Here is a 26,747-nt window from a genome sequence, read left to right as displayed (position 1 = left end):
CCTTTGCCATGCAAACGCTTTTACGTTTAATTAGGTCCCATTTGTTTCTTTTTGTTTTTATTTTCATTACTCTAGGAGACAAGTCACAAAAGATATTGCTGCTATTTATATCAAAGAGTGTTCTTCCTATGTTTTCCTCTAAGAGTTTTTTATACTATCTGGTCTTGCACTTAGGTCTTTAATCCGTTTTGAGCTTATTTTTGTGTATGGTGTTAGAGAATGTTCTAATTTCACCCTTTTATATACAGCTGTCCAGTTTTCCCAACACCACTTATTGAAGGGACTGTCTTTTCTCCATTGTATATTCTTGCCTCCTTTGTTGTAGATTAATTGGCCATAGGTGCATGGGTTTATTTCTGGGCTTTCTACCCTGTTCCATTAATCTATATTTCTGTTTTTGTGCCAGTATCATACTGTTTTGATTACGGTAGCTTTATAGTATAGTCTGAAGTCAGGAAACCTGATTCCTGCAGCTCCATTTTTCTTTCTCAAGATTGCTTTGGCTATTCAAGGTCTTTTGTGTTTCCATACTTAAGGTTTTTTGTTCTAGATCTGCAAACATTGCCATTGGTAATCCAATAGGGATTGCACTGAATCCCAAGAATGCCTTGGGTATTATAGACACTTTGACATTATTGATTCTTTCAATCTAAGAACATGGTGTATCTTTCCATTTGTTTGTGTCACCTTTGATTTCTTTCATCAGTGTCTTACAGTTTTCAGAGTACAGGTCTTTTACCTCCTTAGGCAGGTTTGTTCTTTTTGATGTGATGGTAAATGGGATTGTTTCCTTAATTTCTCTTTCTGATCTTTTGTTGTTAGTGTAGAGAAATGCAACAGATTTCTGTGTATTAACTGTGTATCCCGCAACTTTACCGAATTCATTGATGAACTCTAGTAGTTTTCTGGTAGTATCTTTAGAATTTTCTATGTATAGTATCATGTCATCTGCAAACAGTAACAGTTTTACTTCTTTTCCAATTTGGATTCCTTTTCTTTTTCTCTTCTGATTGCTGTGGCTAGGACTTCCAAAACTATGTTGAATAAAAGTGGTGAGAGTGGACATCCTTGTCTTGTTCCTGATCTTAAAGGCTTTCAGCTTTTCACCATTGAGAACAATGTTGGCTGTGGGTTTGTCATATACGGCCTTTATTATGTTGAGGTATGTTCCCTCTATGTCCACTTTCTGGAGAGTTTTTATCATAAATGGGAGTTGAGTTTTGTCAAAAGTTCTTTCTGCATCTATTGAGATGATCATACGGTTTTTATTCTTCAATATGTTAATGTGGTGTATCACACTGATTGATTTGCGGATACTGAAAAACTTGCATCCCTTGTAAATATCCCACTTGATCATGGTACATGATCCTTTTAATGTATTGTTGGATTTGGCTTGCTATTATTTTGTTGCAGATTTTTGTGTCTATGTTCATCGGTGATACTGGCCTGTAATTTTCTTTTATTGTGATATCTTTGGCTGGTTTTGGTATCAGGGTGTTGGTGGCCTCATAGAATGAGTTTGGGAGTGTTCCTCCCTCTGCTATATTTTGGAAGAGTTTGACAAGGATAGGTGTTAGCTCTTCTCTAAATGTTGGATAGAATTTGCCTGTGAAGTCATGTGGTCCTGGACTTTTGTTTGTTGGGGGTTTTTTAAATCACAGTCTCAATTTCAGTAATTGTGACTGGTCTATTCATATTTTCTCTTTCTTCCTCGTCCAGTCTTGGGAGATTGTACCTTTCTAAGAATTTGTCCATTTCTTGCAGGTTGTCCATTTTATTGGCACACAGTTGCTTGTAGTAGTCTCTTATGATCCTTTGTATTTCTGTGATGTCTGTTGTAACCTCTCCTTTTCATTTCTAATTTTATTGATTTGAGCCCTCTCCCTTTTTTTCTTTGATGAGTCTGGCTACAGGTTTATCAATTTTGTTTATCTTTTCAAAGAACCAGCTTTAAGTTTAATTGATCTTTGCTATTGTTTTCTTCATCTCTATTTCATTTATTTCTGCTCTGATCTTTATGACTTCTTTCCTTCTACTAACTTTGGGTTTTGTTTGTTCTTCTTTCTCTAGTTGCTTTAGGTGTAAGGTTAAGTTGTTTATTTGAGATTTTTCATGTTTCCTAAGGTAAGATTGTATTGCTATAAACTTCCCTCTTAGAACTGCTTTTGCTGCGTCCCATGGGTTTTGGATCATAGTGTTTTCGTTTTCAGTTGTCTCTAGGTATTTTTTGATCTCTTTGATTTCTTCAGTGATCCATTGGTTGTTTAGTAGCATATTGTTTAGCCTCCACGTGCTTATGTTTTTTACAGTTTTTTTCTTGTAGTTGATTTCTAATCTCATAATGTTATTATTGGAAAAGATGCTTGATATGATTTCAATTTTCTTAAATTTACCAAGGCTTGCTTTGTGGCCCAGCATGTGATCTATCCTGGAGAATGTTCCACATGCACTTGAAAAGAATGTATATTCTGCTGCTTTTGGATGGAATACTCTATAAATACCAATTAAGTTCATCCAATCTAATGTGTCATTTAAGGCCTTTGTTTCCTTATTGATTTTCTTTCTGGATGATCTGTCCGTTGATGTAAGTGGGGTGTTAAAGTTACTGGGTTACTGTCGATTTCTCTTTTTATGGCTGTTAGCATTTGCCTTATATACTGAGGTGCTCCTATGTTGGGTGCATATGTATTTACAATTGTTATATCTTCTTCTTGGATTGATCCCTTGATCATTATGTAGTGTCCATCTTTGTCTCCTGTAAGAGTCTTTATTTTAAAGTCCATTTTGTCTGATATGAGTATTGCTACTCCAACTTTCTTTTGATTTCATTTGCATGGAATACCTTTTTTCACTTTCAGTCTGTATGTGTCCCTAGATCTGAACTGGGTCTGTTGTAGACAGCATATATATGGGTCTTGTTTTTGTATCCATTCAGACAGTATGTGTCTTTTGATTGAAGTGTTTAATCTGTTTACATTTAAGGTAATTATAGATATGTATGTTCTTATTGCCATTTTGTGAACTGTTTTGGATTTGTTTTTGTAGGTCTTTTTCCTTCCCTTCTTCTTTTGCTCTCTTCTCTTGTGATTTGAGAACTATCTTTAGTGTTGTGTTTGTATTCCTTTTTCTTTTTTGTGTGTGTATCTATTGTAGATTTTTAGTTTGCAGTTACCATGAGGTTTTTATATAGCAATCTACATATATATATATATATATATATATATATATATATATATATATATACACACAAGATTGTTTTAAGTTTCTGGTCTCTTAATTTCAAATGCATTTCCAATCTCCTGCATTTGTACTCTCTTAGTCTCATAATTGCTTATTTTGATATCATATTTGTTTGTGGATGATTTCCTGCCTTTACTGTATGTAGCTTTCCCATTCATAATTTTCTTGTTTCTAGTTGTGGCCTTTCCTTTTCACCTAGAGGAGTTTCTTTAGCATTTGTTGTAAATGCTGAATTTGGTGTGCTGAATTCTCTTAGCTTTTGCTTGTCTGTAAAGCTTTTGATTTTTCCATCAAATCTGAATGAGAGTCTTGCTGGGTAGAGAATTCCTGGTTGTAGGTTTTCCCTTTCATCACTTTAAATATATCATGCCACTCCCTTCTGGCCTGCAGAATCTCTGCTGAAAAATCAGCTGATAAGTTTATGGGGATTCCCTTCTATGTTATTTGTTGCTTTTCCCTTATCACTTTTAATATTTTCTCTTTGTCTTTAATTTTTGTCAATTTGATTAATATGTGTCTAGCATGTTCCTCCTTGGGTTTATCCTGTATGGGACTCTGCACTTCCTGTACTTGGGTGACTGTTTCCTTTCCCATGTTAGGGAAGACTTCAGATATTATCTCTTCAAATATTTTCTTCAAATATCCAATAAATTTAAAATAAGATGGATTTCTTGCTAAAATGATTTTAGAAATGGAAAATATTCCTAATTATAATGAATCATGAATCAAGACACAGTGTCAAACGAGTAAATTGAGATAATATATTTTATGTAATTGATCGAGAGATATTATATTTTCTTCCTTCTATGTGTTTCTTCTCTATGTGGGCATATATCTGAAGCATTAGAATAGCAAAGTTACCTCTCTTACTCTTTTTTCTATTATAAACAGTCTGCAATGTAAGATAATATCAAGGATATGATAAGTGCCACACAATATTCTGTACTGCCACAGCATCTAAGTGACAAATCCAAATTTCAAACATAGAGTCTGTCCACAGAGCCCACAGTTCTAACTTCTAATAAAGTCTCCAGAGAGCAGATGAAAGTAGCTTGCTATGTTTTTCTGTAACATCAAAGAAGATCTGTCTCTCTGATTATAGCTGATTCTTATTCATTCACTCACAGAATTTGTAGTTCTGACCCTATTCAGGGAATTCACTTCTTTCCACCCACCCTTCCTCCCCAGACACATTTCACTGAGACAAGAAAAAAAATGGGATTTCTTAATAATGACAGCCATCAGGCAGAGGGTGGACTTCAGCAGAAAACCCTGGAATTAGCCTTCCCTAAGGGTCTCCATGGCTTAAAAGTGGACTTATCATGACCACAGGACCTCTCTCATCAACATTCTTTCACTGTCTGTATAGGGAGGAAAAACAAAGCACAGGGAGAAAAAAAAAAGCACAGTGAATCTTGGTAAATGTGGTCAATTCTGAAGGAAAACAAGACACTTGTAATATATTTTGTTTATAAATTCCCTTCTCCATAAGTCCCACTTGGATTGTGCTTGACATTTAAAATTGAAACTAACAGAGAAGTGCTGAGCTAGAGAAAATGGGATGTAGATGGACAGTGAACCAGGACTTGTTAAGTATTTGTTGCCAGTGTTAATCATTCTTACAGGCAGGATTTACTACGACTACAAAAAGTCACATCTTCCTAAAGGATTATTTACATAGGAAGGCTAGGAAAAAACTGAAACAGTTCCCTACAGTTTTCTACCATCCATGCCAAGCATAATGGTATTCCCTCATTCTTATTCTCATCAAATAGCTATTGGCAATTTATCCTTCTGAAACAGTGTTAACAATTAAAAGCCAAGCAAGTTCCTTAAAAAACTTACCTATTGATTTATCTTTTCTTATATTTTGTTTATAAAAGTCAACAGCATTTTATGTGTATTATCGATTGTTAGTGAATGATCACAAATTTTCTTCAGTCTTGCTTTGGTTGACAATTTCTGTTTGTATTAAAGGAGATGGAAACACATACAACAACTGATATGACCCTCAAATTTTAATTCTAGATATAAATCACTGTATTAGTTTCCTATTGCTGCTATAACAAATTACCACAACTTAGTGATTTAAAACAACATAAACTTATTAAGCTATTAAGATATGATTCTGGGGCTTCCCTGGTGGCGCAGTGGTTGAGAGTCCGCCTGCCGATGCAGGGGACACGGGTTCGCGCCCCGGTCCAGGAAGATCCCACATGCCGCGGAGGGGCTAGGCCCGTGAGCCATGGCCGCTGAGCCTGTGCATCCGGAGCCTGTGCTCCACAACAGGAGAGGCCACAGCAGTGAGAGGCCCACGTACCGCAAAAAAAAAAAAAAAAAGATATGATTCTGGAGATCAGAAGTCCAAAATGGGTTTCACTGGGCTCAAATCAAGGTGTCAGCAGGATTTTGTTCCTTCTGGAGGTCCAAGAGAAGAATCTGTTTCTTTGCCTTTTCCAGCTTCTGGAGACTTCCTGCTTTCCTTGGTTATAGGTCCTTTCTTCTGTCTTCAAAGTCAGAAGTATAGCATCCTCAAATCTCTCTGACTCTGTGACCTCTGATGTCATCTTCACCTCTTCCCCACTGACACTGACCCTCCTGCCTCCCTCTTACAAAGATCCCTGTGATTATGATATTCCAGAATAATTTTCCCATCTCAAAGTCCTTAATCATATCTGCAAAAGGGACTACAAAAATCCCTTTGTTATGTAAGGTAACACGTACATAGGTTTCAGGGGTTAAAGCATGGCCATCTTTGGAGGGTCATTATTATACCAACCATAATCGCCAAGTCTACCTAGGTACTACCCCCCACACACTGGTATAAGAGCCAGCATTCCTAACTGCTGATATATAATATCACGTAGGATATTAAAAATCTTTGAATCACAGAATTACTTAAATCAGCATTGAATCCTCTGCTTTCTAGCAATAAGAATTAGAATCCTGGAATTCTAAGGGGGACAGAATCTTAAACTAGTCATCTCTTTCTCTGAACACAGAAGATTGCTGTGTCTTAGGTTGAAAGGGCCCAAGTGGAAGTCTCAGTGAGACTCTCAGGCTACTATTTCCACTGCATCATACTGTTGCTAATAATTTGGAAAATCCAATCATTTTTTAATCCAATCATTTTTAATAAATCACTCCTAAAGACTGTGACTAAAAAGAGAAAAGAAAAAGAAAGTGTCTAGAATAGATTGGCTGCTATCTCCTTGTGAAATTTTTACAGGAGTTTTCTATATTATATAATTCATCCACTTGGATTCACATCAATTTAGGAAAATATGGAATATGACACTAAAAATTTTTCACAGAGGCATAACAAAAATTAACTATTAGGTGTTCATTAAATAAAAATAACACACACACATATTAAAAATACTCAGAAATTTATGACAAATAAAATCATCCTCCCCATACATTCACCCTCTATTCTCTCCCCATGGCTAATCTCTATTCATCATTCCATGTGTGTCCTTCCAGAAAAGAACACCCGCACATAGAATAGTGTATGTATATAATGCTCTTTGAGTGACCTTTAAAAATGTACAGAAATGAAACTTTGCACATACTGCACTTTGCTTTTGTTCACTTACTACGTTCTCTATGCCTATCTACCTCATTCTTTTTAACAGATGCAGAGTTTATTCCATTAGATGGAGTACCATCTAACCACTTCCCTATTGGTCAACATCAGATGAATTCAGGGTGTTTTTCGCTGTTGTTGTTTAGTAACAAAGAGCTTTTAGAATTTTATTATTTTTATTTATTTCAGAATAGGCAATATATTCACTAGATTCAAAATCAAAAAGCTCTCTCTCACACCCGATTTCTAACGTCATACTGCCGTTTTGAAGGCAGCCATAGTTATACACGCTGTGTGGGCACCTTGCTTTTACACACTTAACAAAATTCCTTGAAGATCTTTCCATAGCAGCACTCATAGTCTTTAGTGGAATCTATTCCATATGCCTTCAACTATTATTAGCTCTGGGAAGAACTGATGCCTTAAAGAAGGACATTTTGGTGGGAAGTTTTGGTTTTGTTTATTTCCAAAATATGAGAAATGTACATTTGTCTATAATTCAGATATTATTAAGACACCCAAGATTTATTAATAAAAATCTATTCTGAAGTGACCTGCCTCCTATGTCACCCATTCAAGGGCCTAACAACACTCGCTACAGAGAAACTCTTCCTTGTGTCTATTCTTAGTGCACTTTCCAGCAATTTAAGCATATTGACAATTACTTTGTCCTTAATGAAGACAGAATAGCTTCTTATTGCTCCCAAAATGGTGATAAATGTCTTTAAAAAATCTCTGCCAGATGGATTTTCATTTGCTTCTTAATATTTCAAAATAGCCCCAATCTTTGATATAACAAACCAGAAAGAGAAACATTTGTACCCAGAAATGAAGTAAAGAAAATCGTATGTGGGTACTTTCCAGGATGGGGCACACAGAAGACGAAGACTGTTCCTGACAGACGTGACATATGTATAAGGTGTGGTCAGCAAGGGAGGCAAAAGCTGCCCTGTCTTCATCACAAAGAAGGGATTTATAACCGAGGGCCCCCTGAGAGTATCTATGTATGCAAACGGCAATAAAGATTCCCGAAAGGATTTAGAGTGTCTTTTTCTCTAACTTTGGAAAATGCTTATAAGTGCAAATCTTATAAAGACAAGCTTTGAAATATATCACCATTCTTTTGTAAATTTCTCATTGCATAAAGAATTGCCCACTTTTCCTAAATGATTTTTGTTAGAATATTCTCATAGTATCCACCAGACATTTCACTTATCAACGTTCATCCATGTGCAGTTGTACAGACCTCGAATTTCCCAACTGGAATCACCAACGAATTTGAACCTATCCTCTTTCACAGCTGTATAAATCAACTCATATGTACTGAGGATTTACGATGTACCATAAATCTAATGGAATACAAAGGAATATTAAGACTGAGATATCTGCCTTAGTGAACATAAAGAATTAATAATGCATGGTAAATATGCAGCGAGTGCTACAGATATGCGTGCTGATCAGAACCATTTATGGCTAAAAATAGTCTAAATTTCAGTGGTTTATGTCTTTCGCATGTTTCTGAGATTTCACTACGCAAATAAGAGTGAATGGTCTTAGTGAGGAAAAACAAAATACCCCTGATGATGATAGGCACTTATATTATGAAAAAACTTACAAACTGTTCATAATCTGGTATCATTAAGCAGTAGAAAGAACAATGCTGTCAAATGCAGAAAATGTAAAATTCATTTTGGTCTCATTTTTTTCTTCTATCCCCTCTTGTGTCTTTCCTCTAAGCCTACGGGGGGGTGTGGTGGGGGAGGAAGGGGAAGGAAGGGGGCACAGTCCAAAATAACTTGCAGCTAATTATGCAAATGACTTTATCTTTTCGTATTGTATTGTCTTTTCAAAATAGTTGAAGAATCAGAAACCCCTATCCTGGAGTTAGTTGGATCATGCCAGAGGGCTTGACCCAAGCATGTATTAACTAGTCCTAGAGGATTTAGACCAAAGGGGGCTCAAAAGTAAAATGTTCTCTATTTCAAGTATTAGGAAAAATACATTCATTTTCATGTTAGACACACTTGAAAGGTGAGACTCTGAGAAGCTAAACTGTGTGTTCTTCTTCAGGTAATAAAAGCAGTAACTTCGGGGCTTCCCTGGTGGCGCAGTGGTTGAGAGTCCGCCTGCCGATGCAGGGGACACGGGTTCGTGCCTCGGTCCGGGAAGATCCCACATGCCACGGGGCGGCTGGGCCCGTGAGCCATGGCTGCTGAGCCTGCGCGTCCGCTCGCAACAGTGAGAGGCCCGCATACCGCAAAAAAAAAAAAAAAGCAGTAACTTCAATTTTGGTGCTACTGTGATTAGACCTGGGTGAGAACTACTGGATTTACAATTATGACTGGATCTTGAATAAAGTGCATTCTTCACAGTTAAGTGCAATTTTATTCTCAGTTCAATTATTTCAGACACATCACCTCTGACAGTTACTGAGATTCTTCCTAAGTACCTCAGGTCCAAGTCCACTCTCCCAGAGCCATCAGAGTCCAGATGCTAACTATCTGATGCTTATTTACCCAATCTCAAATCCCATTCCTCCGTACTCTCCTAACCTCCCCAGCGTGAGCTTTGGAAGCCGCAGGTCTATCGTAAGTAATCTCTCCTACATGCTTATACACTATTTAAACCTGCTCCTCACGCACTCTCTTGCTCTATCTAAATCACGATTCTCAAATGCTCGTGTCATAAGCATCACCTGGAGTACTACAGAAGCTGCAGCAGCCTCTTCTCCCACCACCTTTTGCCTCTGGATTTCTCAGGGGGCAGCAACCTCTTGATCAGGAGCTCAACCGACTACCATGGTCTCCACGTCAGGCCAGCAGTTCGCAGGTGGCAGCACCAAGGCACCAGAGGTGGCGTCAGAGGACATGGCCCAGATGGCAGAGCCGCAGCTGCAGCACCATGCCAGCACCTGTAAGTGGGTCCCAGCGGGAGCACAGGTCGTGCTTGCCGTTTGTGACTGCCAGCCCCAAGGTCGTGCTGCACTTTGTGCCCCAGAGTAAACTGCACACGGAGGGCTTCCGGAGCCTGAAGGATGGTGAGGCAACGGAGTTCACCTCTGAGAAGTCCTCTTAGGGACTGGAATCTCTGTGTCACCAGCCCTGGTGGGTGCTCGGTATTGGGAGTGTGAGGTGGCCAAAAGGGAAATACATGCAGAAGGAAGATGAAAGTGAGACAGATGAGACAACTGTGGAGGTCTAGACCATCAGGGCAAGGAATGCAAGGAGCCACCCCAGGCCCAGACATGCCACATCTGCCACGTGGCAGCCTTCTGTACACTGAAAGTCCCCAGCTCACAAGGAAGGCCAGCATACTTTGGGGAGGAAGAGGAGATCCAGGGCCCTGCCCTGCTTTAGAGGCTAAGGACTGAGCCTCAGTATGGGGGCCATCCTTTTGCCATCAGGAAGTTTCCAGGAGCGGGCATCAATCTGCAGAGTGGCAAAGTGGGGACAGGGTGGGTAGGGGCAGCTGGCACTACCATGTATCTCTGACTGGGTCCACACCATCGCCCCCTCTTCCCACTTGGGTCAGGGTAGTGGTGAGACAAAGGAACTCCAACCATACTCTGTTCAAATGCACAGGAGGGCTTTGGAGGAAATCCCTCTAGAGCCTGTATGCTTTATCCAAGTCTCCACCCCCCGAATCTCCAGCTTTTGAAAGTGGCCTGAGTAGAGAAGTTGTTTTCCTTTTAAAGAAGGGTATGTAACAATAATATTTATCATGCCAGAGTGAAAAGATTAGGCGTGAGACCACCTCATGCCTAACCTTGATGGGTTCAACCCACAAGCCACTATATTCCATAGGAGGGGATCTCTCAGGGGTAAGGCTGGATTTTTCCACATCTTGTCTCCTCATAACCCACTCTTGAGATAGGGTGCCAGGAACTGTCCCAAGAAATGGGTTGTGATGACAGGCAAAAGGGGTGCTTGGGGAGACAGCTGCAGACTTGCTGCTCAGCTGCCCACTCCCTCCCATATGGTATTCTAAGCCAAGACGCTTATGTTTATTTGCTCCCTTCAATAACTGCACCTTGGGTCCCACTGTCTCAGGATGCCAACTGAACTAGTTGTGTGCAAATGGTATATCTTGAGTTAACTTTTTTCTTAATATAAATATTCTGGTTTTGTGTTTTCATCTAAGACCCTTATTCCTGCACAGTGGTCTCAGGGTCTGCACAGCAGAGACACCTTTTGTTCTCTCACCTTTTGTTCTCTCACCATGGAGAATGACTATTTGGAGTGCACAACCTATTGAACTACCTCATTTTTGCCAATTAGAGCTGGCTTTTCTGCTATAGTATCCTCTGGCAACCTCTCTACCGTCAATGTTTCATGGGAGACTAGGTTTTAACTGGGTTGCCCCATGACTTGATCTCCTTCTCCTGGAAGACTGGAAATTGGTATGAACAGGAAAAGGCGAGGCAGAGCGGTTAGGAGAGGCTGAGCCAGGTTAGGTGGGCCAGGTGAAAGGCACCAAGCAAAAGCCAAGAATGGATGTGGGTCACCTATGGGATAAAGGTCTCCCGTTCCAGAGCTCTAATCTCTGGACATGGCACTCACTCTGCATACCAGATCCATCCTTCACTGGATTGGGCCAGGCCTACCATGCACAACAGGGAGAGAGAGTGTGTGTGTGTGTGTGTGTGTGTGTGTGTGTGTGTGTGTGTGTGTGTGTGTGTGTGTGTGTGTGTGTGTGTGTGTGTGTGTGTGTGTGTGTGTGTGTGTGTGTGTTTTAATGTGAGCTGAGAAGGACAGGTTTTAAGAACGATACCTTTGTATACATCCTGTGCTGCCCAGGAATGGATATATGAAGCAAGGACTAAAATCCTTAACCTTTAAAAATTCTGAGCTTTTCTTCCTTGGCTTCCAGAAAGACCACAGCAATGACTTCTTCGTGGTGCAAGGAGCCCATGTCCTGCCGTGTTGCAGCAGTGATTAATAGTGTTGTGGAAGCTCGAGGAGAAAAGGGGATTTCCCTTACATGCTGTAAGATCACCACAGACGTACCTCACTGTGTTGAGATCAGCGAACGCAATGGAGAGAACTGGGTGCTGTGTGTCTGATCCTGGATTCTTGTCTCCCCCAAATGCACCCCTCCCCCACCAGTTACTGTATTTGTCTGGGCCCTGTAGGACTTTACAAGTTACTGATTTGGTGACTGCTAATTGGCCTACTCTGTGGAAATACAATGTGTTGGTCTTTCTCCATGTTCTTTTGGGGATTTTTGTTTACAAACTTCTATGGAGTAGTTCCTACTACCCAATGGGGTGTACGTGCTCCAAGAGAACACTAACCTCTCAAACACTCTGAAAAAGTGATAGCTCCAAAACTCAAATTTTAGTAGTTCTCTTATTCCCAAGTCATTTTTTAAAAGAAAAGATTTGCATTCTCCTATCCAGTCATCTGGCTAACTACGAATAAGATTTATATCAGAGGTCAGCAGAATTTTCTTATTAAAGGACCAGGGGACTTTGAGCTTCAAGATGGCAGAGGAGTAAGATGTGGAGATCACCTTCCTCCCCACAAATACATCAAAAATACATCTACATGAGGAACAACTCCTACAGAACACCTACTGAATGCTGGCAGAAGACCTCAGATTTCCCAAAAGGCAAGAAACTCCCCACGTACCTGGCTAGGGCAAAAGAAAAAAGAAAAAACAGAGACAAAAGAATAGGGACAGGACCTACACCTCTGGGAGGGAGCTGTAAAGGAGGAAAGGTTTTCACACACTAGGAAGCACCTTCACGGGCAGAGACTGCGGGTGGCGGAGGGGGGGAGCTTCGGGGCCACAGAGGAGAGCGCAGCAACAGGGGTGCAGAGGGCAAAGCAGAGAGATTCCCGCACAGAGGATCGGTGCCGACCTGCACTCACCAGCCCGAGAGGCTTGTCTGCTCACCTGCCGGGGCGGGTGGGGGCTGGGAGCTGAGGCTCAGGCTTCAGAGGTCGGATCCCAGGGAGAGGACTGGGGTTGGCGGCGTGAACACAGCCTGAAGGGGGCTAGTGCACCACCCCTAGCCAGGAGGAAGTCCAGGAGAAAGTCTGGACCTGCCTAAGAGGCAAGAGACCATTGTTTCAGGGTGCACGAGGAGAGGGGATTCGGAGCACTGCCTAAATGAGCTCCAGAGATAGGCATGAGCTGCAGCTATCAGCACCAATACCAGAGACTGACATGAAATGCTAAGGCTGCTACTGCAGCCACCAAGAAGCCTATGTGCGAGCACAGGTCACTATCCACCCTCCCGGGAGCCTGTGCAGCCCTCCAATGCCAGAGTCCTGTGATCCAGGGACAACTTCCCCGGGAGAACGCGTGGCGCGCCTCAGGCTGGTGCAACGTCACGCCGGCCTCTGCTGCCACAGGCTCACCCCGAATCCATACCCCTCCCTCCCCCCGGCCTGAGTGAGCCAGAGCCCCCAAATCAGCTGCTCCTTTAACCCTGTCCTGTCTGAGTGAAGATCAGACGGCCTCAGGCGACCTACATGCAGAGGCAGGTCCAAATCCAAAGCTGAACCCCAGGAACTGTGACAACAAAGAAGAAAAAGGGAAATCTCTCCCAGGAGCCTCAGGAGCAGCGGATTAAATCTCTACAATCAAATTGATGTACCCTGCAGCTGTGGCATACCTGAAGAGACACGAATCATCCCAAAATTGAGGCAGTGGACTTTGGGAGCAACTGTAGACTTGGGGTTTGCTTTCTGCATCTAATTTGCTTCTGGTTTTATCTTTATCTTAGTTTAGTATTTAGAGTTTATTATCATTGGTAGATTTGTTTATTGATTTGCTTGCTCTCTTCCTTTTTTTTATATATATATTCTTCTTTTTGTGAGTGTGTATATGTATACTTCTTTGTGTAATTTTGTCTGTACAGCTTTCCTTTTACCATTTGCCCTAGGGTTCTGTCTGTCCGGTTTGTTTGGTTTTTTTAGTATAGTTTTTAGCATTTGTTATCATTGGCGGATTTGTTTTCTGGTTTGGTTTCTCTTCTTTCTTTCTTTTTTTTATTACTTTTTAATTTTTTTATTTTTAATAATATATTTTTTATTTTAATAACTTTTATTTTGTTTTGTTTGATTTTATTTTTCTTTCCTTCTTTCTTTTTCTCCCTTTTCTTCTGAGCCGTGTGGCTGACAGGGTCTTGGTGCTCTGGCTGGGTGTCAGGCCTGAGCCTCTGAGGTGGGATATCTGAGTTCAGGACATTGGTCCACCAGAGACCTCCCAGCCCCATGTAATATCAAACATCAAAAGCTCTCTCAGAGATCTCCATCTCAACGCAAAGACCCAGCTCCACTCAATGAGCAGCAAGCTCCAGTGCTGGAAACCCCATGCCAAACAACTAGCAAGACAGGAACACAACCCCACCCATTAGCAGAGAGGCTGCCTAAAATAATACGTTTACAGACACCCCAAAACACACCACCAGACGTGGCCCTGCCCACCAGGAACATAACATCCAGCCTCATCCACCAGAACACAGGCACCAGTCCCCTCCACCAGAAAGCCTACACAACCCACTGAACCAACCACTGGGGGCAGACACCAAAAACAAAGGGAACTACGAACCTGCAGCCTGCAAAAAGGAGACCCCAAACACAGTAAGTTAAGCAAAAGAGAGACAGAGAAATACACAGATGAAGGAAGCAAGGTAAAAACCCACCAGAAGAAACAAATGAAGAGGAAATAGGCAGTCTACCTGAAAAAGAATTCAGAGTAATTATAGTAAAGATGATCCAAAATCTTGGAAATAGAATGGAGAAAATACAATAAACATTTAACAAGGACCTAGAAGAACTAAAGAGCAAACAAACAATGATGAAACACACAATAAATGAAATTTAAACACACAATAAATGAAATTTAAAATTCTCTAGAAGGAATCAATAGCAGAAAAACTGAGGCAGAAAAACGGATGAGTGACCTGGAAGATAAAATAGTGGAAATAACTACCACAGAGCAGAATAAAGAAAAAAGAATGAAAAGAATTGAGGACAGTCTCAGAAACCTCTGGGACAACATAAAATGCACCAACATTCAAATTATAGAAAAAGAAGAAGAAAAAATGAAAGGGACTGAGAAAATATTTGAAGAGATTATAGTTGAAAACTTCCAAACATGGGAAGGGAAATAGTCAGTCAAGTTCAGGAAGCACAGAGAGTCCCATACAGGTTAAATCCAAGGAGAAACATGTCAAGACACATATTAATCAAATGATCAAAAATTAAATATAAAAAAATATTAAAAGCAGCAAGGGAAAAGCAACAAATAACATACAAGGGAATCTCCATAAGATTAACAGATGATCTATCAGCAGAAACTCTGCAAGCCAGAAGGGACTGGCAGGACATATTTAAAGTGATGAAAGAGAAAAACCTACAACCAAGATTACTCTACCCAGCAAGGATCTCATTCAGATTCGACAGAGAAATTAAAACCTTTAATGACGAGCAAAAGCCAAGAGAATTCACCACCACCAAACCAGCTTTACAACAAATGCTAAAGGAACTTCTCTAGGCAGGAAACAAAGGGAAGGAAAACACCTGAAATAACAAATCTGAAACAATTAAGAAAATGATAATACGAACACACATATCGATAACTACCTTAAATATAAATGGATTAAATGCTCCAACTAAAAGACACAGACTGGCGAAATGGATACCAAAAGAAGACCTATATATATACTGTCTACAAGAGACCTACTTCAGACCTAGGGACACATACAGACTGAAAGTGAGGGGATGGAAAAAGATATTCCATGCAAATGGAAATCAAAAGAAAGCTGCAGTAGCATTTCTCATATCTCACAAAACAGACTTTAAAATAAAGACTATTACAAGAGACAAAGAAGGACACTACATAATGATCAAGGGACCGACCCAAGAAGATGATATAACAATTGTAAATATTTAGGTACCCAACACAGCAGCACCTCAATACATAAGGCAAATGCTAACAGCCATAAAGGGGAAATCGACAGTAACACAATCTTAGTAGGGGACTTTAACACCCCACTTTCAACAATGGACAGATCATCCAAAATATAAATGAATAAGGAAACACAAGCTTTAAATGATACATTAAACAAGATGGACTTAGTTGATAATTTATAGGACATTCCATCCAAAAACAACAGAATACACTTTCTTCTCAAGTGCTCATGGAACATTCTCCAGGATAGATCATATCTTGGGTCACAAATCAAGCCTTGGTAAATTTAAGAAAATTGAAATCATACCAAGTATCTTTTCTGACCACAACGCTCTAAGACTAGATATCAATTACAGGAAAAAAAATCTGTGAAAAATACAAACATATGGAGGCTAAACAATACACTACTAAATACCCAAAAGATCACTGAAGAAATCAAAGAAGAAATCAAAAAATACCTAGAAACAAATGACAATGAAAACATGATGACCTAAAACCTATGGGATGCAGCAAAAGCAGTTCTAAGAGGGAAGTTTATAGCAATACAATCCTACCACAAGAAACAAGAAACATCTAAAATAAACAACCTAACTTTACATCTAAAGCAGTTAGAGAAAGAAAAACAAAAAACCCCCGAAGTTAGCAGAAGGAAAGAAATCATAAAGATCAGATCAGAAATAAATGAAATACAGATGAAGAAAACAATAGCAAAGATGAATAAAACTAAAAGTTGGTTCTTTGAGAAGATAAAGAAAATTGATAAACCTGTAGCCAGACTCATCAAGAAAAAAAGGGAGACTCAAATCAATAGAATTAGAAATGAAAAAGAAGTAACAACTGAGATTGCAGAAATACAAAGGATCATGAGAGATTACTACAAGCAACTATATGCCAATAAAATGGACAACCTGGAAGAAATGGACAAATTCTTAGAAAAGCACAACCTCCCGAAACTGAACCAGGAAGAAACAGAAAATATAAACAGACAAATCACTAGCACTGAAATTGAAACTGTGATTAAAAATCTTCCAACAAACAAAATCCCAGGACCAGATGGATTCAGAGATGAATTCTATCAAACATTTAGAGAAGAGCTAACACCTATCCTTCTCAAACTCTTCCAAAATATAGCAGAGGGAGGAACACTCCCAAATTCATTCTACAAGGCCACCATTACCCTGATACCGAAACCAGACAAAGATGTCACAAAAAAGAAAACTACAGACCAATATCACTGATGAATATAGATGCAAAAATCCTCAACAAAATACTAGTAAACAGAATCCAACAGCACATTAAAAGGATCATATACCATGATCAAGTGGGGTTTATCCCAGGAATTCAAGGATTCTTCAATATATGCAAATCAATCAACGTGATAAACCATATTAACAAACTGAAGGAGAAAAAACATATGATCATCTCAGTAGATGCAGAAAAAGCTTTTGACAAAATTCAATACCAATTTTTGATAAAAACTCTCCAGAAAGTAGGCATAGAGGGAACTTACCTCAACATAATAAAGGCCATATATGACAAACCCACAGCCAACATTGTTCTCAATGGTGAAAAACTGAAACCATTTCCACTAAGATCAGGAACAAGACAAGGTTGCCCACACTCACCACATATTATTCAACATAGTTTTGGAAGTTTTAGTCATAGCCATCAGAGAAAAAAAAGAAATAAAAGGAATCCAAATCAGAAAAGAAGAAGTAAAACTGTCACTGTTCGCAGATGACATGATAGAGAACCCCAAAGATGCTACCAGAAAACTACTAGAGCTAAACAATGAATTTGCTAAAGCAGCAGGATATAAAATTAATGCACAGAAATCTCTTGCAGTCCTACACACTAATGATGAAAAATCTGAAAGAGAAATTAAGGAAACACTCCCATTTACCACTGCAACAAAAAGAATAAAATACCTAGGAATAAACCTACCTAAGGAGACAAAAGACCTGTGTGCAGAAAACTATAAGACACTGATGAAAGAAATTAAAGATGATACAAACAGATGGAGAGATATACCATGTTCTTGGATTGGAAGAATCAACATTGTGAAAATGAGTATAGTACCTAAAGCAATCTACAGATTCAATGCAATCCCTATCAAATGACCAATGGCACTTTTCATAGAACTAGAACAAAAAATTTCACAATCTGTATGGAAACACAAAAGACCCCGAATAGCCAAAGCAATCTTGAGAAAGAAAAACTGAGCTGGAGGAATCAGGCTCACAGACTTCGGACTATGCTACAAAGCTACAGTAATCAAGATAGTATGGTACTGGCACAAAAACAGAAATATAGATCAATGGAACAGGATAGAAAGCCCAGAGATAAACCCACACACATATGGTCACCTTATCTTTGATAAGGGGGGCAAGAATATACAATGGAGAAAAGACAGCCTCTTCAAGAAGTGGTGCTGAGAAAACTGGACAACTACATGTGAAAGAATGAAATTAGAACACTCCCTAACACCATACACAAAAATGAACTCAAAATGGATTAAAGACCTAAATGTAAGGCCAGGCACTATAAAATTCTTAGAGGAAAACTTAGGCAGAACACTCTATGACATATATCATGGCAAGATCCTTTTTGACCCACCTCCTAGAGAAATGGAAATAAAAACAAAAATAAACAAATGGGAACTAATGAAACTTCAAAGCTTTTGCACAGCAAAGGAAACCATTAACAAGACCAAAAGACAACCCTCAGAATGGGAGAAAATATTTGCAAACGAATCAACCAACAAAGGATTAATCTCCAAAATATATAAACAGCTCATGCAGCTCAATATCAAAAAAACAAACAACCCAATCCAAAAATGGCAGAAGACCTAAATAGACATTTCTCCAATGAAGATATATAGATTTCCAACAAACACATGAAAGGATGCTCAACATCACTAATCATTAGAGAAATGCCAATCAAAACTACAATGAGGTATCACCTCACACCAGTCAGAATGGCCATCATCAAAAAATCTACAAACAATAAATGCTGGAGAGGGTGTGGAGAAAAGGGAACCCTCTTGCACTGTTGGTGGGAATGTAAATTGATACAGCCACTATGGAGAACATTATGAAGGTTCCTTAAAAAACTAAAAATAGAACTACTATACGACCCAGCAATCCCACTACTGGGCATATACCTTGAGAAAACCATAATTCAAAAAGAGTCATGTACCACAATGTTCATTGCAGTTCTATTTACAATAGCCAGCACATGGAAGCAACCTAAGTGTCCATCAACAGATGAATGGATAAAGAAGATGTGGCACATTTATACAATGGAATATTACTCAGCCATAAAAATAAACAAAATTGAGTTATTTGTAGTGAGGTGGATGGACCCAGAGTCTTCATACAGAGTGAAGTAAGTCAGAATTAGGAAAACAAATACCATATGCTAACATATATATATGGAATGTAAAAAAAAAAAAGAAAGAAAGAAAAATGGTTCTGAAGAACCTAAGGGCAGGACAAGAATAAAAACGTAGCCATAGAGAATGGACCTGAGGACACGGGGAAGAGGAAGGCTAAGCTGGGTCAAAGTGATAGAGTGGCATGGACATATATACACTGCCAAATGTAAAACAGATAGCTAGTGGGAAGCAGCCACATAGCACAGGGAGATCAGCTCGGTGCTTTGTGTCCACCTAGAGGGGTGGGATAGGGAGGGTGGGAGGGAGATGCAAGAGGGAGGAAATATGGGGATATATGTTTATGTATAGCTGGTTCACTTTGTTATACAGCAGAAACTAACATACCATTGTAAAGCAACTATAACTCCAATAAAGATGTTAAAAAATAAATAAAGCACCAGATGGTAAAGATTTTAGGTTTTGCTCACTATAACAGTCTCTGTCGAAACTACTCAACTTTGCTTTTGTGGCTTGAAAACAACCACAGACATGATAAAAATGAATAAGCTGTGTTTCAATAAAACTTTACTTACAAAAACAGGCAGCTGGCTGGATTTAGCCCATGGCTATAGTTTGATGCCTTCTGATGTAGACTAAATATATGCTGGAAGAGGAATCTATGGTATTGTAATGTTGCCTATATCGAGATAGGACCACGATTTCTTGTAAATGTAGAATACGCTCCTTTATTTTCTCCAAGAGTCTGGTTGATGCATATTGTATTTTAAATATAAGCATATACCTAAGACCAAAATATTCAGAGTTCAAATAAACAGGCAGAGAAGAACATATGCTGTGACCCTCAGATCAAACAATTTTCATGCCCTCATTAATTTATTTTACACATATTTGTGGGTTGCCTATAATATATAAATTACTGTGCTAGGTACTACATGGGATGCAAATATGGGTAAGATTGAGACTCTTTCATCAGGAAGTTAAGACCCCAATAGGGGAAAATAACACATTCATAAATATATATAATACAAGATATACAAAGAAATGGGTCACAAAAGAAATAGAAATACATTTTTCTAGATGAGGGAGAAATTACTCTTGACTGACTTGAAGTGCAGAGTTTTGGGAAAGAGATCAGAGCCCTTTTCATGAAGGAAATATGATATATGTACCAGGTCTTGTAGACCTAGGCAAGTAGAAATTAGAAAGGCAATACTGAGAGAAAGGGCATAAAAAAACAAAGAAAACAACATAAACAAAAGTCCAATAGTGAAAAAAAGAAGCATAGACTGTATGGAATAAAAATGAATAATTTGTGCAATTTGAAGCTTATACAGTTTTTTGAGCCCAATTTAAGAAAAAGAATACAAAATTACATACAAAAATGAATATGTATTTGTCATGAGAAAATAAGTCACAACAAATGAGAAACTTTTAAAAGCAGCAAATACCACAAATATCACAAGATCCAGACACTATGGAACACTTGAATTATGTTACTATCTAACACACCTCTCTCCAGGGACTGGCTATACTCTTCTATCCTGTCTCCTTAGGACAAGGAAGATAACTCAGGCTTTCCTCTAGCACAGCTGATCATAATGTGTTTACTAGCAATAGTATATAAAAGTTTCTTTCAACTTCACAAAATATCTATTAATAATGGGTAAAATTTTAGGACTACTGTAAAATTGAGGAAACCCTTTAAATTGTGTGACATTGCAGGTGATTTCAAAGCATTCTGTGCACTAATTGTAAATATTCCTTGAAATGACAACAAATCAATCCTGAATCACTGATGTCCTCATGTAGTGGCGTATCATTAGTTTTATGTTATCTTTGTTGGAGGAAGTATCACGGGTCAAGAATTTAAATCTTTTATCAATGTGTTCATACGTCACACCTCATCATTAATCAGATTATCAAACAGTTCATGAACCTATTCATTATGTCCATTTGCAAAGTATTTCTTCCTCTTAGTGAATTTAGAGGAGAGGAACCTTATATGATGAGAAAGCCTGCATAAGGCAATATCTGTGGGCCACCAAAATAACACTTTGAATAATTTTAATTACAAATTCTGTATTTCTACAGTTTGGTGATTTTATTACCTATTTCAATAATCAATTACACTAGCAGCACTTAAGTTGTTTTAAATGTTTAAAAAATATAAACAAAGAATGCACCAACTAACGAGGTCATAAAATTAATATAACCTCTTGATGAATAACAAAATTTATCATGATATATTTTTAGCGCCATCTAGTGTTTAAAAGACTTCATAGAGTAAATAAATATGCAAACAATTTAGTTTTAAAATTTTTTTCAACATATATTCTTTGATTCTACATCCCAGTCATACCATCTAAGGTTTTGCATTAAATACTGACAATAAAATAATTGATTGTAAGGTTATGTGGGCTTCTAGAAATTAAATTATTATGAAATAAAAGGAATTAAGTCATCCCTTCACTATTTTACAGGAGATGTCAGTCAGGACCTCAGCTACCATAAAACAAAGGGACTAGTTCTCATTGAAATGCCCAATCAGATAAATATTTTCATAGAGTCTTCGGTCTATGAGAATATGTTTGATTCAAACCAAGTTGAATTTAAACTGTTATGTGATATCTTTTTATATAAAAATTCATTTTATGACTCACTTTATAGCTCTATTAAAAGCTTTCTAAAGTTTTACTTAGCTGTCCGCCGCTGTCCCAGCTGACTCCGTGCCGCTCGTCGCGATGGAGGTCGCCACCGAGTTTGTGGTCCAGAGTCCAACATGGTCTACAGTCCAAGGCCAGCGAGGTGCAGTAAGTACCGGATGACGTGCATCAGCCGCGAAGCCGCCATCCTCAAGAGGCACCCCAGGTCCACGGGCTTCACCTTCCGGACCGCCCGGCAGGTGCCCGGGCTCGCGGTCGTGCTTGTGGGCTGGGGCGCGAACAAAGGCTCCAGACTGCTGCAGTGCGGGCCCACCGACTGCGCCTGTCCTGGCCCACGCGCACCTGCCAGAAGGAGGCCAACTACAAAGTCTCGCTGACGCAGGCGGCCCCGTTAACCTGGGCCTGGTCAAAGAAAGCCAGGAGGTATTCGTGCCCTTCAGCTCGCTGCTGCCCATGGTGGCGCCCGACGACCTCGCATTCGACGTCTGGGCCATAATCGTCTCTGAACCTGGCGGAAGCGATGCAGTGCACACAGGAGCCACAGGAAAAACCGTGGCCGCACCTGGAGGCTCTGCTTCTGCGGCCCTCCGTCTACCTCCCAGAGTTCCTCGCGGCTAAATAACCGGAGCGCGCGGGCCGACTACGTCATCCTGGGCACGCGCGCCTAGCAGCTGGAGCTGATTTGTACTGACTCCTGCAGCTTCCAGTCCGGCGCCGGGCTGGCTGAAGTCATCGTGCGGAAGACAGCGAATACGGAGCACTTTTCCGAAGTGATCCCGGGCCTCAATGACACCGCTGAAAACCTGCTGAGCACCATCCAGCTGGGCCTGGAAGTGTCGCCCTCCATGCTGTTTGTGGTGGCCAGCATCTTGGAGGGCTGCTCCTTACTCGGTGGGTCCCCAACTGACCATGCTGGTGCCTGGTGCCCTCGAGTTCAAGTGGCAGTGCAGCCTCTTTGTGGGTGGAGACGACTTAAGGTCGGGCCAGACCAAGGTCAAGTCCGTGCTCGTGGGTTTGCTTATCTGCTCTGGCCACGAGACCACGTCCATCGTGAGGTACAACCACTTGGGCAACAATGACCGGCAGAACCTGTCGACCCCGCCACAGTTCTGCTCCAAGGAGGTGTCCAAGAGCAGCGTGGTGGACGACACGGTGCACAGCAACCCAGCGCTCTACTAGCCGTTTGTGGAGCCCGGTCACTGTGTCATCATCAAGTATGTGCCATACGTGGGCGACAGCAAGCGTGCCCTGGATGAGCAATCAGAGCTGATGCTGGGCGGTACCAACACGCTGGTGCTGCTCAACACGTGCGAGGACTCGCTCCTGGCCGGGCCCATCATGCTGGACCTGGCGCTGCTGACAGAACTGTGCCAGCGTGTGAGCTTCTGCACCGACGTCGACCCACAGCCGCAGAGCTTCCACCCCGTGCTGTTGCTGCTCAACTTGGCATCCTCTTCCAGGTGCCGCTTGCGCCGCCAGGCAGCCAGGTGGTCAACGTGTCTTTCTGCCCCCGCAGCTGCACGGAGAATATCCTCACAGCCTGCGTGGGACTCTGGCCGCAGAACCACAAGCTTCTGGAGCGCAAGATGGAGTGCCCTGGCCTCAAGGGAGTTGGGCTTGTGGCTGCCACCTGTGCCTTGCAAGAAAGGACCAGTGCCCACCGCCCCCAGTGGCTATACTGGTGACGCCAATGGGCACTTGTAGGCCGAGTCACCCCAGATGCCCACCACCTAAAGGCCATGGCCATACAGCTCCACCATAACTCCTGTCCCCATTGCTCCTCAGAACCCAACCTTTCCAGGCCCCCAAAGATAATAAAGCTAGTGCTACTATCAAAAAAAAAAAAGTTTTATACAGCAAATCAGTAGATTTACAATCACCATCACCAAAACCAAGCTAAGTTCTTTAATCAAAACAACACAGCTTTCTTGGTTTTACTATTTTTATCCTATAACAAACAATACTGGGTTAACAAAACAGAAGTTTATTTAAACTATGTTATTGTTATGTGTGAAACATAAAACTAAAAAAAACAAAATTTTGCGGTCACCATGAGAAACAAGGGATAGGCAACAGATTCGTTCTTTCTCCTCTTTTACTATTAATTCACTGACCATCTAAAACAGCTGAATTTACATGCTATTAAATTCATATTGCTCTTAGAACCAAAGGATTAGACTGAGAAAGTCAAAACAAGTTACAAATTATTAAAAGTGATACATACTACAAATGCCACAAGATCCAGAAAATATCATCATAATTTTACCCTAGGCTAATTTTTTTAAAAGTTCAGAGTAGCAAGCTGCACTCCCTTAGGCTCATAAAGGCATTTGTAAGCAGGCAGCAATGCCACCCAGCGACAACTCACTGGACAGCAGTTGGTGCTTTTTAGCGGAAGTGAATACTTCCTCTTTAGTCGTAGGAGACTCAGACACAGAGTCACCCACGTCTCGGTTTGCCTGTGTCTGCAGAAGCAGCCACCCCCAGAATGCACAGTCTAGTCCAAGCCTGCACAGGCCAGGAACCACTATACCAGGTACTATAGGACTAAATCTTTACGGTCCCCCAGGAAGTTATGGAAATAGAAGTTATTTCAAGAAGTTATCAATCAACAGTGTGACATACTGAAGACCAGTCAATCAGAAGGGAGGAGAGAGAACAGGAGGTGAAAGGCAAGTGAGTAGTGCCTGGCTGGAAATTCCCTTGGTTAAAGTTGAATTTTGGAGAGCAGCAGTAGCAGTAGTTGCATATGGGTGTATGTGAGAATCTGTGTGTATTAAGTGACAAGCAACACAGATAAGCCTCTTTGGCTAGTAGCCCAATAGAGTACATTTTGCTGTGAATTCATCTCTGATCCAAAAGCATATATCTTTTGTCTCATGTGGGAGGCTCTCAACTAACTTGCTATACCTTCTGTGTACTCAAAAGATATAATCTGAATGATTTCTCCCTTTAAAAATTCCTAGTGCAAATGAGAACATTTTTTTGTAGGTATAGAGGAAGAAATTTTTACCTCACTAGTTTCTGCCTAATCCAGGTGCTATTAAATTCCATCTGCTGATTAGAGTTGCAATGTGAAAAGAGCTCCACCAAAATATTTCTTGAATTATTCATCCTTAACCCTAATATGTATTCTGGTTTAAGTGAATGGTTGAATCTGGTCTGGCACTTCTAACAATCAATTAGAGCACTAGTCGTCAAACTGACTGTAGAGACAAAAACAAGAAAAAGAGATCATAAATTTGACTTGCTGTTGTGTTTTGCCCATAATTTATCATTTTTTTCCTTTAAATATCCCATTTAAAATTGCTTCAAATGAGATGCAATGCATTATATAACCAAAAGTTTTATCGTTAAAACATTTTAAAACTACACGTTATTTTTAAAATTTTTTCCAAAAATAAATTTATTGGAAAGTCACATATTAAGTGTATATTTTATTTGTAAAAATTATTTTTATTTAACTCATCTATTCTATCTTCTTTTCCACGTAGAATTGCAAGTAGTCTCACGCAGAAGAAAACAAGTTATTTTAAAGAATCATCTAAGAAGTCAGTCCCAGCCACAACTACCTTCATTAATTCTTCCCAATATTTCACAATTGTCTTTGTACAGAAATTCTTCCTAATAAGTACATATTCTATTCTTGGATATATATGATATATACTCAAGGTCATACAGGTGCTAATTATCACTACCATGGCAATCACATTATAATATTTAAATGTGTCAAATTAACATGTTGTACGCTTTAAATTTACACAGTGTTATATGTCAAATATATTTCAGTTTGAAAAAAATACCCAAGATCATTTTCTGAGGTCCTATATTTAGAGAAATTCAATATTTGTTCATCATTCCCTTTCATACATATGAAAATAAGCTTTAAGATGCCTCATGAAGCTTTCCTCTGTAAGGTAAATAATTGTTTCTTTTTTCTAGGTCTTCATTTTAAGCTGAGACAAAGTATTTTATTTACTTAAATATTCATTCATTTGTTCATTTAATATTGGAATCCTTTCTTGATTCCAAAAAAGCTTGAGGCATTTTACAGATTTAAAAGACAATTTTCAGGATAAAGAACAAAGGAAGGCAAAGGCAAGTAAATATTTAAGTATTAAATAAATGAGTGTCATTATAAAAGGAAGAACAAATGCCTTCGGATATAAGACAGTGAATCTTATTGTACAATTCACCATAAGCTGGTTTCATTTTTTAAAGTTCTAACATTCCTACAATGGTGAAAATCATTAACTGATGTACCAGAGCTTAAAGATAACCGTACCACACAGATTCTCAATGTTCTGTTGCCCACACTACCTCAGGGACTCTTGGGGAATGGGCTGTCATTGGGTAGTGCCTCAACACAACATATCCAGTACTGCCTGGATAGCAGAGGGATGGGGTCAACAGCGTCCTTTTGCTTAAGAGATCAAGAAGCATCATGGGGGAAAAAAAATCACTTGAGAAACAGAGAGACAAGGCACACATGCTGGGACCAAGCACGGTGAGTCACGTCAGAGAGGCAGGAAGCATGTTCTCTCCCCTTTGGTGAGGCAACACATGATATGATAGGAGAGGGCATTTTATGGACCAGGTGAGCTATAGGAGCACAGTAGCCTGGGAAGTGAATCAAACCAGCTCATTCCAGGTGGTGAATGTGGCAGGGTGGATGGAAACCGCAATGCTATAAGATGACCTGGAAGAGAGGAGGTTTCTTGTAGGCTTCACCTTCAATCTCTATCCCAAATCTGTTTGTTCTCAGTATCTCTGCCTCCATCGGCCTGACCTAAGCACTGTTTTCTTTTTCTGGATCTCTGCAATAACCTCCTTCCTAGCTTCCTTGCTCCCACTCTTAACCCCTCCTGCTTGTTTTCACACAGCAGCCTTCCTTACCATGTCAACCTTCCTTACCATGACTAAGTGGCCCTCCATG

General features: G+C 40.0%; 2 pseudogenes; both read left to right on the top strand.

Annotated features, from left to right (window-relative positions):
- The first annotated feature begins 9,624 nt into the window (after positions 1–9,624).
- LOC132530808 (protein lin-28 homolog A-like) lies at positions 9,625–10,182 on the top strand (annotated as a pseudogene).
- An 11,707-nt stretch (positions 10,183–21,889) lies between these two features.
- On the top strand, positions 21,890–23,545 carry LOC132530733 (inositol-3-phosphate synthase 1-like; annotated as a pseudogene).
- Positions 23,546–26,747: the final 3,202 nt, after the last annotated feature.

Source organism: Lagenorhynchus albirostris, chromosome 12, assembly GCF_949774975.1.
Source record: "Lagenorhynchus albirostris chromosome 12, mLagAlb1.1, whole genome shotgun sequence".
NCBI classification, from domain to species: domain Eukaryota; kingdom Metazoa; phylum Chordata; class Mammalia; order Artiodactyla; family Delphinidae; genus Lagenorhynchus; species Lagenorhynchus albirostris.
The sequence above is the reverse complement of the archived record's forward strand: the minus strand, read 5'-3'. Positions and strand labels throughout refer to the sequence as shown.